This window comes from Mytilus californianus, unplaced genomic scaffold (assembly GCF_021869535.1).
Source record: "Mytilus californianus isolate M0D057914Y unplaced genomic scaffold, xbMytCali1.0.p SCAF_10, whole genome shotgun sequence".
NCBI lineage: Eukaryota > Metazoa > Mollusca > Bivalvia > Mytilida > Mytilidae > Mytilus > Mytilus californianus.
In genome coordinates, this window is record NW_026262582.1 from 65,791,775 (window position 1) to 65,806,403 (window position 14,629).

Here is a 14,629-nt window from a genome sequence, read left to right on the forward strand (position 1 = left end):
TGTAGGATTTTGAAAATCCTATTGATTCACGTTGTATTGGAAATCATTCTTCGACCTTGGATATTCATTTTTTGTGTTACTTGTACATGTATGTACATGTATCACAATTGCATATTTCCTTCGTGCCAGTTCATAACTTTTTACATTTATGTTTTTGTTTTACTCTATCAAATGATCAAATGACTAAATATTCTTATTTTCTTCAGAATAACAGCCGTGAACTTTAGGGTGGATGCATAATGCATACTCCAGGTTATCAGTTTAAAAAAATGTAATGCTAGACAAAAGAGTGGCAAAATTTATTCTGAATAGTTTATTTAAAGTTGTTAAAAGAATAATCTGCTTTTTCGCGATAAAATTGTCAACAACTTACAAAGTGACTTGTATTTTTCATACACCGTGACAAATCATTTGTGTCTTGCTTCATACTATAACAGTTATATTTTCATTGTAACTGGATAATGATTTCTAAAGTTTATATCTAAATCAATCAGTGATTTTATTACACATTGTAAATGAGCCGTAAGGCGTATATAAACCTGAACGTATCCGAAAAGAATATACAACTTTAGTGTTTTCGGTAAAATAGTATTAAAATCCTGCAAATCAGTGCAGAAAATAATGTATTTTGACGATATATAAGTCAGATAATGCAGATTTTAAGTTTTTTTTTGTCGTATAACACACCTCTGGCTGTCAGGATTGCCCTTTTCATGTGATTAATCCTGACACCCCTCGGTGTGCTATACGACAAAAAAACTCCGCAAAACTATGCATTATCTATAACATATTATCTAACCAAATCTTTGGGACTTCACAGGAAATAGTCAACACTATTGAGGTTGTCATCCTTGCATTTTTCATTTTCCAATTTTATTTTTAAATGTTAGTGAATACTATTATTTATTTATCATAACAAGTCGTTTGGTATTGTTTCTTCTGTGAATATTATATTCTGAAATTTGAGGCAGCACCGATGATCAGTCCGGTAATGTCTGACGATACAGCAACTGTAACAACCATTATTATCATTTACTTAATTCCAATAGTGGTTGTTGTTACCACCATTTTTACTCAAGGGCATAAACATTCTTATTAAACATTTAATAACGTATAGGTAAGAATACATCGTTTGGATGCAGATTGTTGAAATCAACTGATAGTAAAGGGGTTTTAAATTGGTACTTATTTATTGAAAAGTAATAATGTCATGAATATGTAATCAATTAGGTTCAGATATGGTATTCGTTTTAACGCCTCGGTGGTCTCGTAGCGTGTTCGCCTCGAGTGCGGGAGGTTGTGGGCCGGGTCACACCAAAGACTTAAAAACTGATATTTGCTGCTCCTCCGCTAGGCACGCGGCATTAAGGAGTAAGCGCAAAGACTGGTCGGCTCGGAGTCAGAATAATGTGTCCGGGTAAGGTAACTTGTCTTCCTGCGGACTGTTACCTTGTCAACTAGCACGTTAAAATCTGGCTCAGCGTGTTGGTCTAGTAAAAAGCAGGGTTAATAGTCATATTAAACTAACATGTTCTCGTTCTGAATATGTACATTATTTTGCTGCTGGACGTTAATCATCATCATCATCATCATCATCATCATCATCATTATCATCGTCATCGTCGTTATTCGTTTTATTGTCAATGCCGCATAATAAACATGACGGATTATCTCTGCGATATCATCGTAGGGTATTTACGTGATATAAACTAAATAGTAACGAATAAGAAAGAAAAAAACATCGATGTAATAAACATTCTTTGAAAAAGATAAAATGGTTTCAGGTGATTCAGTCTAAACGACAACATTTTCCCTTTAAGGAACATGTCTAAATATGATCTGAAGTCGACTTTCACCATTTATTCACAACTCTCTCACGTATGTTCTATCATGTGATTACAGCTGGCTGTACTATAGTACAAAGACATACAAAATAAGAAGATCAAGATTAAATGGTGCTGACAAACAGACCCTCAAAGAGTTGGTAGATGTAACTGGTTTGGGTATAGGTGTGTACACTCAATAGCTTATGTTAAAACAAAACCAGACACTATGGATATAAAATATGTGGTATTGATGATCAATAGCCTCCATGATGATAAAAGACTCTTGGAATTAGATTAAAGTGTTGACGATTTCATTTAATGTTTTTCTTGCATCCTTTTTAGAGGTTGCAGCGAGACGTTTTTCAATCTAATTTGCTATAATTCAATGACAAAAATATGTTTTATCCATAATTCGTAAGCCGTGAACAAGAAGTCAGTTCTTATGATATGATGTAGAAGTAGTGTTTTCGTTCTAAGTGGAAAGCTTATCAGAATCATATTTACAAATTAAGTAATATATAAAGGAAAAGCATGAACAGAACATACAACTATGTATTCTGAAAATGTAATGAAAGAAAAAAGTAACTGAATACGTTAACGTATTGGAATGTTCGTTCATACTTAGGAGAAACGTATCATAGATACGCTCAAATAAAAATAAAAATCTAAAAAGACCAGGTAAAGTACGGAGTCAAAGGGTATTTGAGACCTAAAGTTCTGAAAGGTTTGCTAAATCAACTAAAGTAGTATATTCAGAAAACCTCCAAACATGTCATTTCACGTTATTTCATTTCTTTTTAGACCGTGACATACACAGAAAAAGTAATTTTTCTATTTTTTGACTTGCCTAAGTGAAGTCTGTTAAATCCTTCTATCTGTTACAAAATGTTAAAAAAAAAAACATTTGCCGTATGGTGACCCATAGATGCTAACTTCTTATGTTTAAAATTATATTCAAAAGAAAAGACCTATGAATATGTCAATCAGTCGAAAATGGTGTAATGTTTGTGTAAAATACCCCATAACAATTGCTGTTTCCATAACATGTTTCAAAATTAGAAATTTAGAGAAATGACATTATTGCCAATAAGATAACAATCCATTGAGTTAAACAAAGAATAACGTGAACAATAACGGGTGAACTATTGACTATCAACCTTGTGGATACTAAGCAGTAAACTATAAAAGGGCCCCGCTTAAATAAATATGTGAGCAGTCAAAACAATAAAACATTAAGCAGACAGGTTCTTTTAATTCATATAACAATATTTTATTTTTTTTTAATAACAGCATGACCTTGGTCACGGTTGTTAACAGTAGCTTTTAACACCAATACTCAAACAAAGATGGTTGAACAAAAAGGTAAAACATGCTACACAGAGCAACAAGTGATCAGTATGCTGGAATTTCTCATTGACAACATATTTATTGAATTTGGAGGGATACTTTTTTCAACAAGTTGTCGGTATTCCTATGGGAACGAACAGTGCGCCTCTCCTTGCTGACCTCATCTCATTTTCATACGAGTTGCAGTTACTTCAGACACTTGTCAAAAACATGACAATCAAAGATGCCCGATCATTTAATTTCACATTTAGATATATTGATGATGTTTTTTCACTTAACAATCCAACTTTTCTGATTTGGAACCCATTAATATATCCCCCGGAACTTGAAATAAAACAAACAACAGACACGGCCTCCTCTACCTCAATTGTTAGACTTATACCTCGAATTTGACATAAGCGGTCATCTCAATAACAGAACCTATGACAAGCGAGTCGATTTTAAATTGAATTTATAAACTTACCCCACCATAGCAGCAACATACCAACTTCACCTGCAAATGGGATATACATTTCCCTAATCATTCGGTATTCAAGAGCTTGACGCTGCTGCTCAGACTTTACGTCATCAGTGTCTGAACAGAAAGGTGATGAACCAAGGTTATGTCAAAGAACGTCTCGTCCTCTTTCTAAAAAAATCATTGAAGGATACCAAGACCTTGTTGATAAATATTCTGTATTAACTTCACAAATAATATATGATAGTTTTGAAGTATAGATTTTAGGCACTGACGTTGTTTATCCTCTTAATTATATCATTGTACGTGTAAAGTTTCCTGTGTTTGTCCTTTTTTTTTGTAACCTTTATTGTTTAGTCAATTTTTATTATACACATATGGATCGGTACTCATGCATCCCGTCATTGTGTTGATGTGCTCTGGTCATTTTTTAATTATTGTCTTTCATTCTTGCTTATGTTCTTTGTCTATATGCCATTTTGTGATTCTTTGTTGAAACTGTTATTTGTTTAATTACATATAATGTAGTTATTAAGATTGTATTACAGTGTTGACTGCTGTATCCCAATTTATGACGTTTTTACCTATTATGTCCGTTTGTTTTGCACACACATTGTTGTTAATATAATGGAATTCAATGCGGCTGTCATATAAGTGAGCGGTTTCGCTAGCTATAAAACCAGTTTAATCCCCCATTTTCTATATAAGGAAATGCCTGTACCAAGTCAGAAACATGACAGTTGTTTTCCGGTCGTAAGTTGTGTTTAACTTTTTGTGCTTTTGATTTTGCAATTCTATAAAGGACTTTCTGTTTTGAAAATCTTATAGTTCGGTATTTTTGTTATTTTACTTTTTTAGTAAGAGCTGGTTTATATATAAAGAGTGTTTTAATCTACATTAAGGATTTCCATTGAATAACAATGCTATAATCATGATAATGATTATAATAATAATATTATTATTATTCATACAGCCATTCTTCACATAATAAGAATAAACTATTAGTAACCACGAAAGGCTCGTGGTTATTCCGAAAAAACTGACACACACCCTTCGACAAAAAAAATTACAAAACTTTTCAACCAACTTGTGTGTGTCGCGAGTGGTTAGAAATGACAACACATGATTTGAACAACTAGTGAAAACTGTATATACCTGCCAGACTTAATTTAAACTCTAAATTGTTGTTACAGGTCAGGCCTTGATAATGTTAATCAACAATTCCACTATTTGTATATTTATAACTAGTATTACTTGTATAATTATTTTGTTTTGCTAAGTATTCATTATCATTGATCAATGTAATGAATCGTGTGTCAATTGTGAGGCGATAATTGTGTTTATTTTATTTCAATATAGTCACGACATGAATGCCATGTGACACCATATTGAAATAAAACAACTACCAAAACTGATGGAGTAAACCTAAGAACACCATTTCTATTTCAGATAATAACAAAAAACGACTGTATTGGATGGAATATCAAAGAGGAGATTTGGAATCTTCTGATCTCAATGGAACAAATGCTATCAAAGTAGTCAGCACGAATAAAACCAGAACAAACATAGGCATTTATGTTTATGGTAGCAAAATATATTGCTCAAATGGTAAACAAATATTAAAAGTCACAGTATCACCAGTAACAATGGCAGATGTCGTACACACAGATACAGAGACAATTCATGGTGTACTTTTTTATGATGGTAAGAATATACTTATTGGAAGAAAAGGGTAAAGATAAATTTTCTGACATATTCGTATACTGTTTATATTTTTCAGTCAATCAAGATAAAATCTCATTAACGTTACCAATTTTTCTGCACAAGATGCGCATTTCCACAATACATGAGCTTCGTCGGATAGAAATCGACCTCATGCACATGATTATCAATACATCTATTAACTTATTTCGGGTTGAAAAAATCTCTTTGCAAAATCTGTAACTGTTTGAAAATAAGTCGATATAAGATTCCTACAAAATAGTCCAAAAAAGTATCTTTAATTTTGTATTTGAATGTTCCAAAATCATTCAAAGTATGATACATGTACATGAATACGTGCATTAGTCAATTTCTATCCGATGCAGATCACATGTCTCTTCAGTGAATATATGGCCGAAATATTTGAAAATCCAAAACTTAATGAAAAAAAAAAATGAAGAGCTTATAAACCAAAAAGAACATAAGGTAAAGCCAAAGCCGGGCAAGGAATCATAGCTTTGAATGAGAGGATTATCAGTCCCATAAACAAAATCGTTTTAAAACATGTGGGTATTTCTGAACGAATCAATTCATATATGATTGGCATTGTCTTTTAATTTGATTATATAAAATTCAATGTGTGTAAATAATGACTTGTTAAGAAGAATGAATAAGTATGTACAAATGTATGTTAGTCTGTAAATGAGAAAATTGCATGCATACACACAATGCATATTGCACAATAAGGATAAATTGTACACGTAATTTGATAAAAAAAAAATGTTTGCAATTAATGTTTGATTTATCGACCTAAATATATTATGCATATCATATATGTAATTTAAATAATTTCATCAGCAACTTGAAGGTATCATTAATTAACGATGTCTAACCTTTTTGTATGTGTCTTCGCCTCAATATTGTGATATAGTTATGTACGGTTTGTACGTGCATTCAGCTATATAATCAACGTTATCTCGTAGCTATTAATTCGTATTAAATTAACAAAATGTACAGGTTAACTAACACTATTATCTAGCTTAATGAATGCAATAACCGTTGTTTATGAATATGAGAGAGCAGTCTTTTATTGACGTTCCCATTTGGATATCAGCTATGAGTAATCAATCATAAAAAAACCCAGACAAAAAAATAGTACAAACGAATAAACTTATCCTACTTTGTAGTATTACAGAGGGATGCATATAGTTCGTTCTACCTCATAATCACGAGTTTTAAATTTTAGTTACTAATAATGTTTCAATCGATAAATATTTAAGTTTTATGTTTACACGTTTGTAATACATTTAGAAAAGAGGGGCAAACGATACCAGAGGGACATTAAAACTCAAAAATCGAAAATAAACTGACAACACCATGGCTAAAAAAGACAAATAACAAACACACAAATAATAGTACACAAAACACAACATAGAAAACTAATGACTAAGCAAAACGAACCCAACCAAAAACTAGGGGTGATCTTAGGTGACCCGGAAGGGTAAGCAGATCCTGCTCCATAATTGACACCCGTCGTGTTGCTCATGTTAGGACAAACCCGATAACTAGTCTAATTCGATAGGTCATAGAAATATCGTGATTGCCCCTCTTTCCATACAGATTTGAACTACATACATTTACACAACCTTATTTCATTCACTAAAACGACATAAGTGACATGTAACATTGTATATTATGATTAAGACGTTTTCTAAATACTTTATGACACGTTTACATCATGTCTATATTATACGATGTGTTATTGGTTTAGTTTGACTAATTTGATAATGTCATATTTGAAATAAACCTTGTACTCAATTTTGCTTTTTTTCGAATAATATTGTCATGAAAACAAAATATTCCTTCCAGGAACAAATGATTTTCAAATCAATGACCATTATCTCATGAATTAATTGATATTTGATTAAATATGTCTCCAAATTTGCACATGTTACTATGTTGAGTTTAATCATACATATGTTTAATATATTTAATTTCAACCTAACGAATTGATTCATGTTTTCCTTTTCATTTAAAGAAATGTTTAAAACGTCTATATATGAGGTATTTACAAACATAACCTTAATTAATCCCACTGACATCCAAAGGTGAGTAAGATTTTATGTGTTTTTCTTTTTCTTCCAAACTTATTATAGAAACGTGTAAAAAATGTTTATAGGTACATCAGCACAGGCAAATGATTATAATTTTCAATTGATTTTGAATAAAGAAATATTTTACATGTCACAATACACATATTTGAACTGAAAACACTATTATCCTCAGATTGTTTTTCGCGCGTATGCGTTGATATTGGCAAGTTTGGATCAACTGCATAACAGTTTGTTATCCGTAGACTAGACTCTACAAAGTACATCACATTACACAAAAACTCGTCTACAAAAAACAAAATATATCATAGAAGTAAAAAAAAAAAAAAAAAAAAAAAGGATATAGGGTATTTAACGATGACAAAAAATCAGTACATATAAGTTTTTTTGATATTATATGGATATACAAAAGTGTTTACATGAACCTACTGTTTTACCTGTATTTTTAAAAAAGACATTTAATTTTCAGTCGCAGATTTTGCTTAACACATCTGACTTACAGTTGAGAAAGATTATGCAGTATCTTGATTAACCATTCTTGTTCCTGTTGTATATATCCTACATTGTAAGTATGGTTATAATATATTTTAATGTTGTGTTCTTCAGATATAATTTCAAAGTACATGTTAAAACTAGTTGTTGTGAAGGTGAAAATAGTAACTTCCGCTTTTTAAAATCATTTTAGTGTCAGATGATGGCTTACCCGATGCGCATGATTCATATAAGTTACATTACCATTAAAAAAAACTATTTTACTATACGCTGATTTATCAGGTCTTTTGAATGTTTGATAGGATAACTGAATCTATGCATCTTTAAAATCACAATCAATGTGCCTGCTTGCCATTTTTGAAACAACTTGTTTTCTTATGTAAAAAATCCAACCCTTTCAAATATTAATTTCATCATTGAACACATTTATTGAAAAAGTCATGTGGAAAGTATCCCTTTACAATATAAATTCTCTATCTTAATTTACTACGTCGATGAAATGCCAAACAAACGTACACATGACATCAAATAACGTCACCTAAAACCGAACATTTTGTCAGAAAGATAACGATTGAAATTACGCGTAATATAAGCCAGGTATAGTTGATGAGTTTTTACCTTGCTTGCGGATGCTACAAACATATGTATAGTGAAGGTAAATGGAAAACATGAACTTATATATTTGTCCGATGTCATATAACTGATTAATTATATGGAAGGCTACACGGTGACTACATTTTGTTAACTTATATGCAATTTTGGCAGTGGTGGAGATTTGCTTTCCTGGAAATCATACAAAAACTTCATATTTTTATATATAGGAATTTTATATTAACTAAGAATAAACATGAAATAATTAGATACTTTTGGCCAAGTCAATTAAGTTTTCTTTGTCGTGCGTATTTGGTCTTTATGCGATATAATTATAAGTTTATAAATGCCTTTAGTTTCTTCTAGTCTTTTGTGTTCTTTAAACGTCTTCAACTACATAAACATGTTAAGTCAGTCTAGTAAACAACATGACCCTGCCAAATTTAATTTGTTTTAAATGTTGATGCAATCTTGTGTACAGAAAAGCACTTAACCATCCCGTATACATCCCGTCATTGTGTTATTCTGCTATGTTAAATTTTTGTATTCTTGTATTTCGTTTTTACTAATGTGCTTTGTCTATATGCCTTATTTTTTATGTTGACCTATTTGTTTGTTTTCATAGTGATTAAGATTATAACACAATTTGACTGCTGTACCCCTATTTTTGACATTTTTACCTATTATGTCTTTTTGTTTTCTTCACACATTAATGTCAATATAATGGCATGTTTTGCTACTGTTATACAAGTGAGAGGTTTAGCTAGCTATACAACCAGATTTAATCCATCATTTTCTACACTAGAAAATGAATGTACCGAGTCAGGAATATGACAGTTGTTATCATTCGTTTGATGTGTTTGAGCTTTTGAGTTGCCATTGCTTAGGGACTTTCCGTTTAGAATTTTCTTCGGAGTTCGGTATTTTGTTATTTTACTTTTTGCATAACAGAAAACATGTTGCAACAACACTTTCAAGGGTCTGTAGGTGACCTGTTGCAAGGGATATACTATTTCCCTATCCAATATACTCTAATTTTTGAATGGCAGTCTAAATTTCTCTGAACTTCGTCCCGAGTGGCTTCTATTATAAGACCTACCTATTGTTTTGATTGTGAATTTGTTCATGTCCTGAAAACGAATGAAATATTTGCCACTAGACATGAAGCAACCACCAATCAATCAATCCCTTATTTTCAAAATATTTTTTTCGCCTACAATTATGCTGTGTTATCCTGTTTAATTGTGATATCTTTAGAACACTCAAAGTTCTACAAATCAATATAACAATTTTTTGAAGGTATTTACCATTCATCTTATTGCGACAAACCATTATTTTTCATATTTATAAAAAACAAACAATTTTTCATCCATAACATAAAGGAACATTTTTTTAACTCCATGTTGATTACCCCGCCCTTCAGTTTCAATGGAATGAAACAATTTTCCTCACCCCTTCCTGAAACAAATGTATGTTTTCTGTAAAAAACAAATGGAATTTAAACAATTTATATAACCACCATCCCCCCGAAACCCCCCTCCCCCAAAAAAAAGTTTATAATTAAAAATGATATGAATTGGTCTGCGCCTAACTGATGTAAAAGTTTACAGTCCTATTCGTAAATTACATGTGCATATTGTTTACTGGTTGAACATTTTCCATAAAGAGGTAATTAAAACCGATGTACAGATGAGAACAAATTTAATGTAAAACCAGTGGTCATTACTTGAAACTAATTGTAAAACATGTACAGAATGTGACGTTTGGTGTGTATAGGATCTTAGTTGGTGTATTTTGAGTCCGAATCTTATATTTAGTTTAATCTCTATGTTAAAATCTAAATCACTTGTGACCTACAATTCTTGCCAAGTATTGTCATAATATTTGTCCTCCAACTAAACTAAAATTACATAGAATATATACTTTGATCATTCGTGAGTGTGAAATGTTTTGTCGTGAACTCATGTCAGTCTTCTACTCATTAAGTTGAATATATGATGATTATGTTATAGTTTTTTCTTCTGTATTCAGACAAACATATGATTAAAATTAGTTTCATGTTTTATTTTTAATCATTAAAAAATTTCAACAGCAGTATTTCTATACGTGTGTTGTTCGATCAGATTGTTCATAAATAAATATCAGAAATTGTATGATTATTATGATGATTGGCATTTAGTTGAAGCTTTATGTTCTTCCGATATTAGCAAATATAAGATATCAAAATCATCATTTGAAAAAACATACATTAAGGAAACAAAGGAAAAACTCTATCCTCATATTTATGTTTATGTTTTACAGATATGTCGGCAGTGAAAATAATTGGTCGTTATTACTCTTCCTGAACTTAAAAATGAAAAATGGTACGATAGAAGGACGTTGGAGTTTGTAATGGAACACACTGCATGTCGGATAGACCGCGACGGAGCCCAACTATGGAGTGATATCGTACATTAATTCTAACTTTCATCAAAAGAATGATTACGACGACTTTCATGAATTTTACTGAAACATTTAAAGGAATAAAAAAACGATAATGAGCATGCAAGAATTAGGACCACAGAACATCTCCAATACACACTAGTGACTCACAGTCGGACAATCGAGTGAATGTTACAAGGAATATGATGTTAATTATAAATATATAAAACATGGGACATTCGAATCGGTAAATTGTGATTACATATTAAAGCATTATCCATACTGCCGACGTATTCGGGACAATGGTATCAATAGACCAAGTGAAATATATGTCAACTTGTGTTGAAAATAGTTCTAAAATAAACTCGAACTGATTTAACTGGCAAATATGAATGATAATCAAAAGCAAAAAAACGTCTACCGTATTCAAATAAAAAAGGCGATTTGGTAGTTGAAGCAAAGATGTGAACGTAAGTAAATATGCATACACCAATCACGATGCATAAATGACAGACGTATCAATGAGTGGTTTAGTTAGATTCTTAAGAGCTTTCATTGAGGGATTTATAAAATGTTGGTGTTTGAGTGAATGTATTCTGAGATGCATTATACACATAAAATTATTTACACGGGTAAAAGCGGGAAGTTTAAATTGAGAATAGCTAATGCCCATGCTCCTTACAGTGGACAATACGTCAGAATGTGCATGCATTTAACAAAATGTGTATGATGCCGTGATGCAATTAAATTACACCATCCAAAATATATTGCAGCTTATATAATATATTTTGTTGCATCATTTATTGACAGGGGATTCATAAACGCAATACTTTGATTTCGGTAAATAAGTTCGCAAAACAGTCAATGCATACTGTTTTTTTTTTTGGCTTACATTTTCGATTTTTAATAAATTATTAGAGTTCACAAAGAGTCATGTGTTAAAACAATCACAAAACGTTGAAAGCTATTACGTAAACATATAAGCATTTAATGCAAAATATATTGATTGTCTTTTAGGCATAATAAATAAACAAATATCAATTATGAATTGAAAGGTGCATTATTATAGATACACGGTACCCTAAATAACATCGTCATTCATAGTAAGTAAGGAAACTCCCTTTAAATTCCGAGGAAGAGGTTGTCAAACTATCTACAACCGAATATACATTTCTGTTGTTGGAGCAAGATAGTACAGATTCTTGAAGATAATGAATATTATTTGCGACTGTTAGTTTCGATGCTTGATGATTTTTTTTGTTTCAAAAAGCCAGTACGAATTTTCAATTCTAAATACTGTCAAATCAAAATCCTACGAAATCTATCACAAAATAAAATCAATTCTTCATGTTGTTCTTTTAACCCGCTTTTTGATGGGGTTAGTGTTGTCTTTAGTTTACTATGTTGTGTTTTGTGTTCTGTTGTGTGTCTTTTTTTGTTTTTTTGGGTTTTTTTTGCCTAGTCTTTGTCAATTTATTTTCAACTTTTGAGTTTTTTTTCCCTTTGGTATCTTTTGCCTCTTTTCTCAAATCATATAAGGATTATTTACTCCTGAGCATTGAATATTACACACAATAACCGTATTTTTTATGATGCTGAGGGTATTACGAAGAAAAAGTCTCCACAATTCCCGCTTTACTTTAACTCTTCTTAAACTTAAGACGAAACCAACCCCATGTCCGAGTGCAACCCCATACTTTAAGGAAACTCGGACAGTCTTCAAAGACAAGTCTGTAGATTTAATTTATAAAGTTCTACAGACAGTTTCGGATGCATTATTTAATGGATTAAATAATTGTATTTCAGACACACGCAGACTGTGATTGAACAAGTTGAACTATATATTTTGTCTAATATCAGAACCTGGACATTTTACTTAGGGCAGCTATATAAAATGTAAAAATCAGATTGAAAAAGCTGGATCAAAAACAAGCAAAAAAGAACGAGAAAGTTACACACAAAGTCTAAGATACTAGTAGTTCTGAACGTTTAATTCATTATTTTAAATTGTATTCCATTGCACCATACTGAACCATTTGTTAATACAGCTGAAGAGGTCTGACCTTTCTTAATCATTTAGCAGTTATAAAAGCGGTTAGTGATACACTATAAAGTGTTAATGTTAAAACTATGAAGTTGATTGCAACATTTTGTCGTATTATGAATATATAATCAAGTTGCAAAACCTTTTCCTTCAGAATCAATCACATAACAAGTAACTCTGATTGTCTGTTCCTTCTCTTATATAGTGGAATAACTTTTATGTTCAAGTTAATTATCAATAAAAACTGGGAAAAGCAGCACACTGTTATAGAACACATACAGTTGATACATAACAAATTATCGGTGTTTACATGTTTCTCTTTTATCTAAAAAAAAAAAGGGTACGCGAGAATTAAGTGCAATTAATAAATTTTGAAAGGAAATTTTGCAGTATACTATGAGCTTAAATATATGTGTATCAGTCCGACATCGTTGCTTATGTTTCGTACTGTTAGTTCCCATGCTTATCAAAATAATAGCAATTGTTTTGAATTTCCACCAGAGATTGATCTGGATCTTTCATTCCTGTAATTTTCAAACAACGCTATACTTCTAAGACTTTCAAATGCTCATAAGGGTGTGAAATGAAAATTGTTGAAGTAGAGTTTCAATCATAACACCTTTGTATTCTAGTTTGTCTTGTTATAGCTTTGTAGAAAACCCTTATATCATTAATTTGCTTTACGTCAGTTCAACAACTCTCCCCAGTAGATTGTATCATCTTGCAAATTGGCGACGATGGCCATTTGTGTTCACAGTTTATTCGCTTATATAAACAAGAGGGCTATAACTGTTAGAGCATAATATGGTGCTACATTATAGACAATAGAGAATAATAGGGTACTGCATTATAAAGAATAGAGAGTAGTGGGATCTTACAATATAAAGAATTGAGAATAATGAGGTGCTACATATGTACACTATAGATACCAGAGAATACTGGGGTGCAACACATGTACACTATAGAGAATAATGGATTGCTACATTATAAGGAATAGAGGACAATATAATGGTTCACTACACAAAATAGAAAATAATAGAGTGGTATATTATTAAGAATAGAGAGTAATTGGATGCTACACTATAAATGATAGAGCATACTAACATACGATAAAGCTGCTAATAATATTATTATTGTTTGACGTAAATTTTACATTGAGGTTCTGAAAAAAGAAATCACCAATTCACCAACATTCCAACTGACTCCATTTTCAGAAAACGACATCTGTAACAAACATAAATTTTTAGCTACCGCTTTACAAGCAGAACCAAATACAATGAAAGTCCCAACTATGTATTGGCTTCCGAAGCTACACAAAACACCTTACAAATATAGATTCATTTCGTCTTCAAGCCATTGTTCCACTACTAAATTGTCTATTCTTCTTACCAGTACACTTGGTACAATCGAAAACCTGATAATAAATTGTTCAAATAAGGCCTTCGAAAATAGTGGAATTAATTACTTTTGGAGTGTCAAGAACTCGTTGGAAGTACTTGATAAATTGCATGCATATATTGGTGATTTTGAATCTGTTCAAAGTTTTGATTTTTCTACCCTATATATCACATTGCCTCACATTCTCATTAAGAAAAAATTCACACACCTAATTAAATGGGCATTTAAAAAGTCAGAATGT

The 14,629-nt window shown here is 31.4% G+C and overlaps 1 protein-coding gene across 4 annotated transcripts in view; it reads left to right on the forward strand.

Annotated features, from left to right (window-relative positions):
- The window catches only part of LOC127718988 (low-density lipoprotein receptor-like), an 82,227-nt gene that overhangs the window by 46,299 nt on the left and 21,299 nt on the right, over positions 1–14,629 (forward strand). Inside the window, exons 4-8 of one of the 4 annotated variants that reach the window (XR_007990077.1) lie at positions 1,903–2,009; positions 5,080–5,334; positions 7,370–7,439; positions 7,912–8,007; positions 10,827–11,994. The exons of 1 other annotated variant lie outside the window; for it this stretch is intronic. The gene's annotated coding sequence lies outside the window, so the exon portion shown is untranslated. Of the gene's footprint in view, positions 1–1,902; positions 2,010–3,120; positions 3,189–5,079; positions 5,335–7,369; positions 8,008–10,826; positions 11,995–14,629 lie in introns of those variants that run through there. 2 more of the 4 variants (XM_052225068.1, XM_052225070.1) reach the window with 2 other exon arrangements.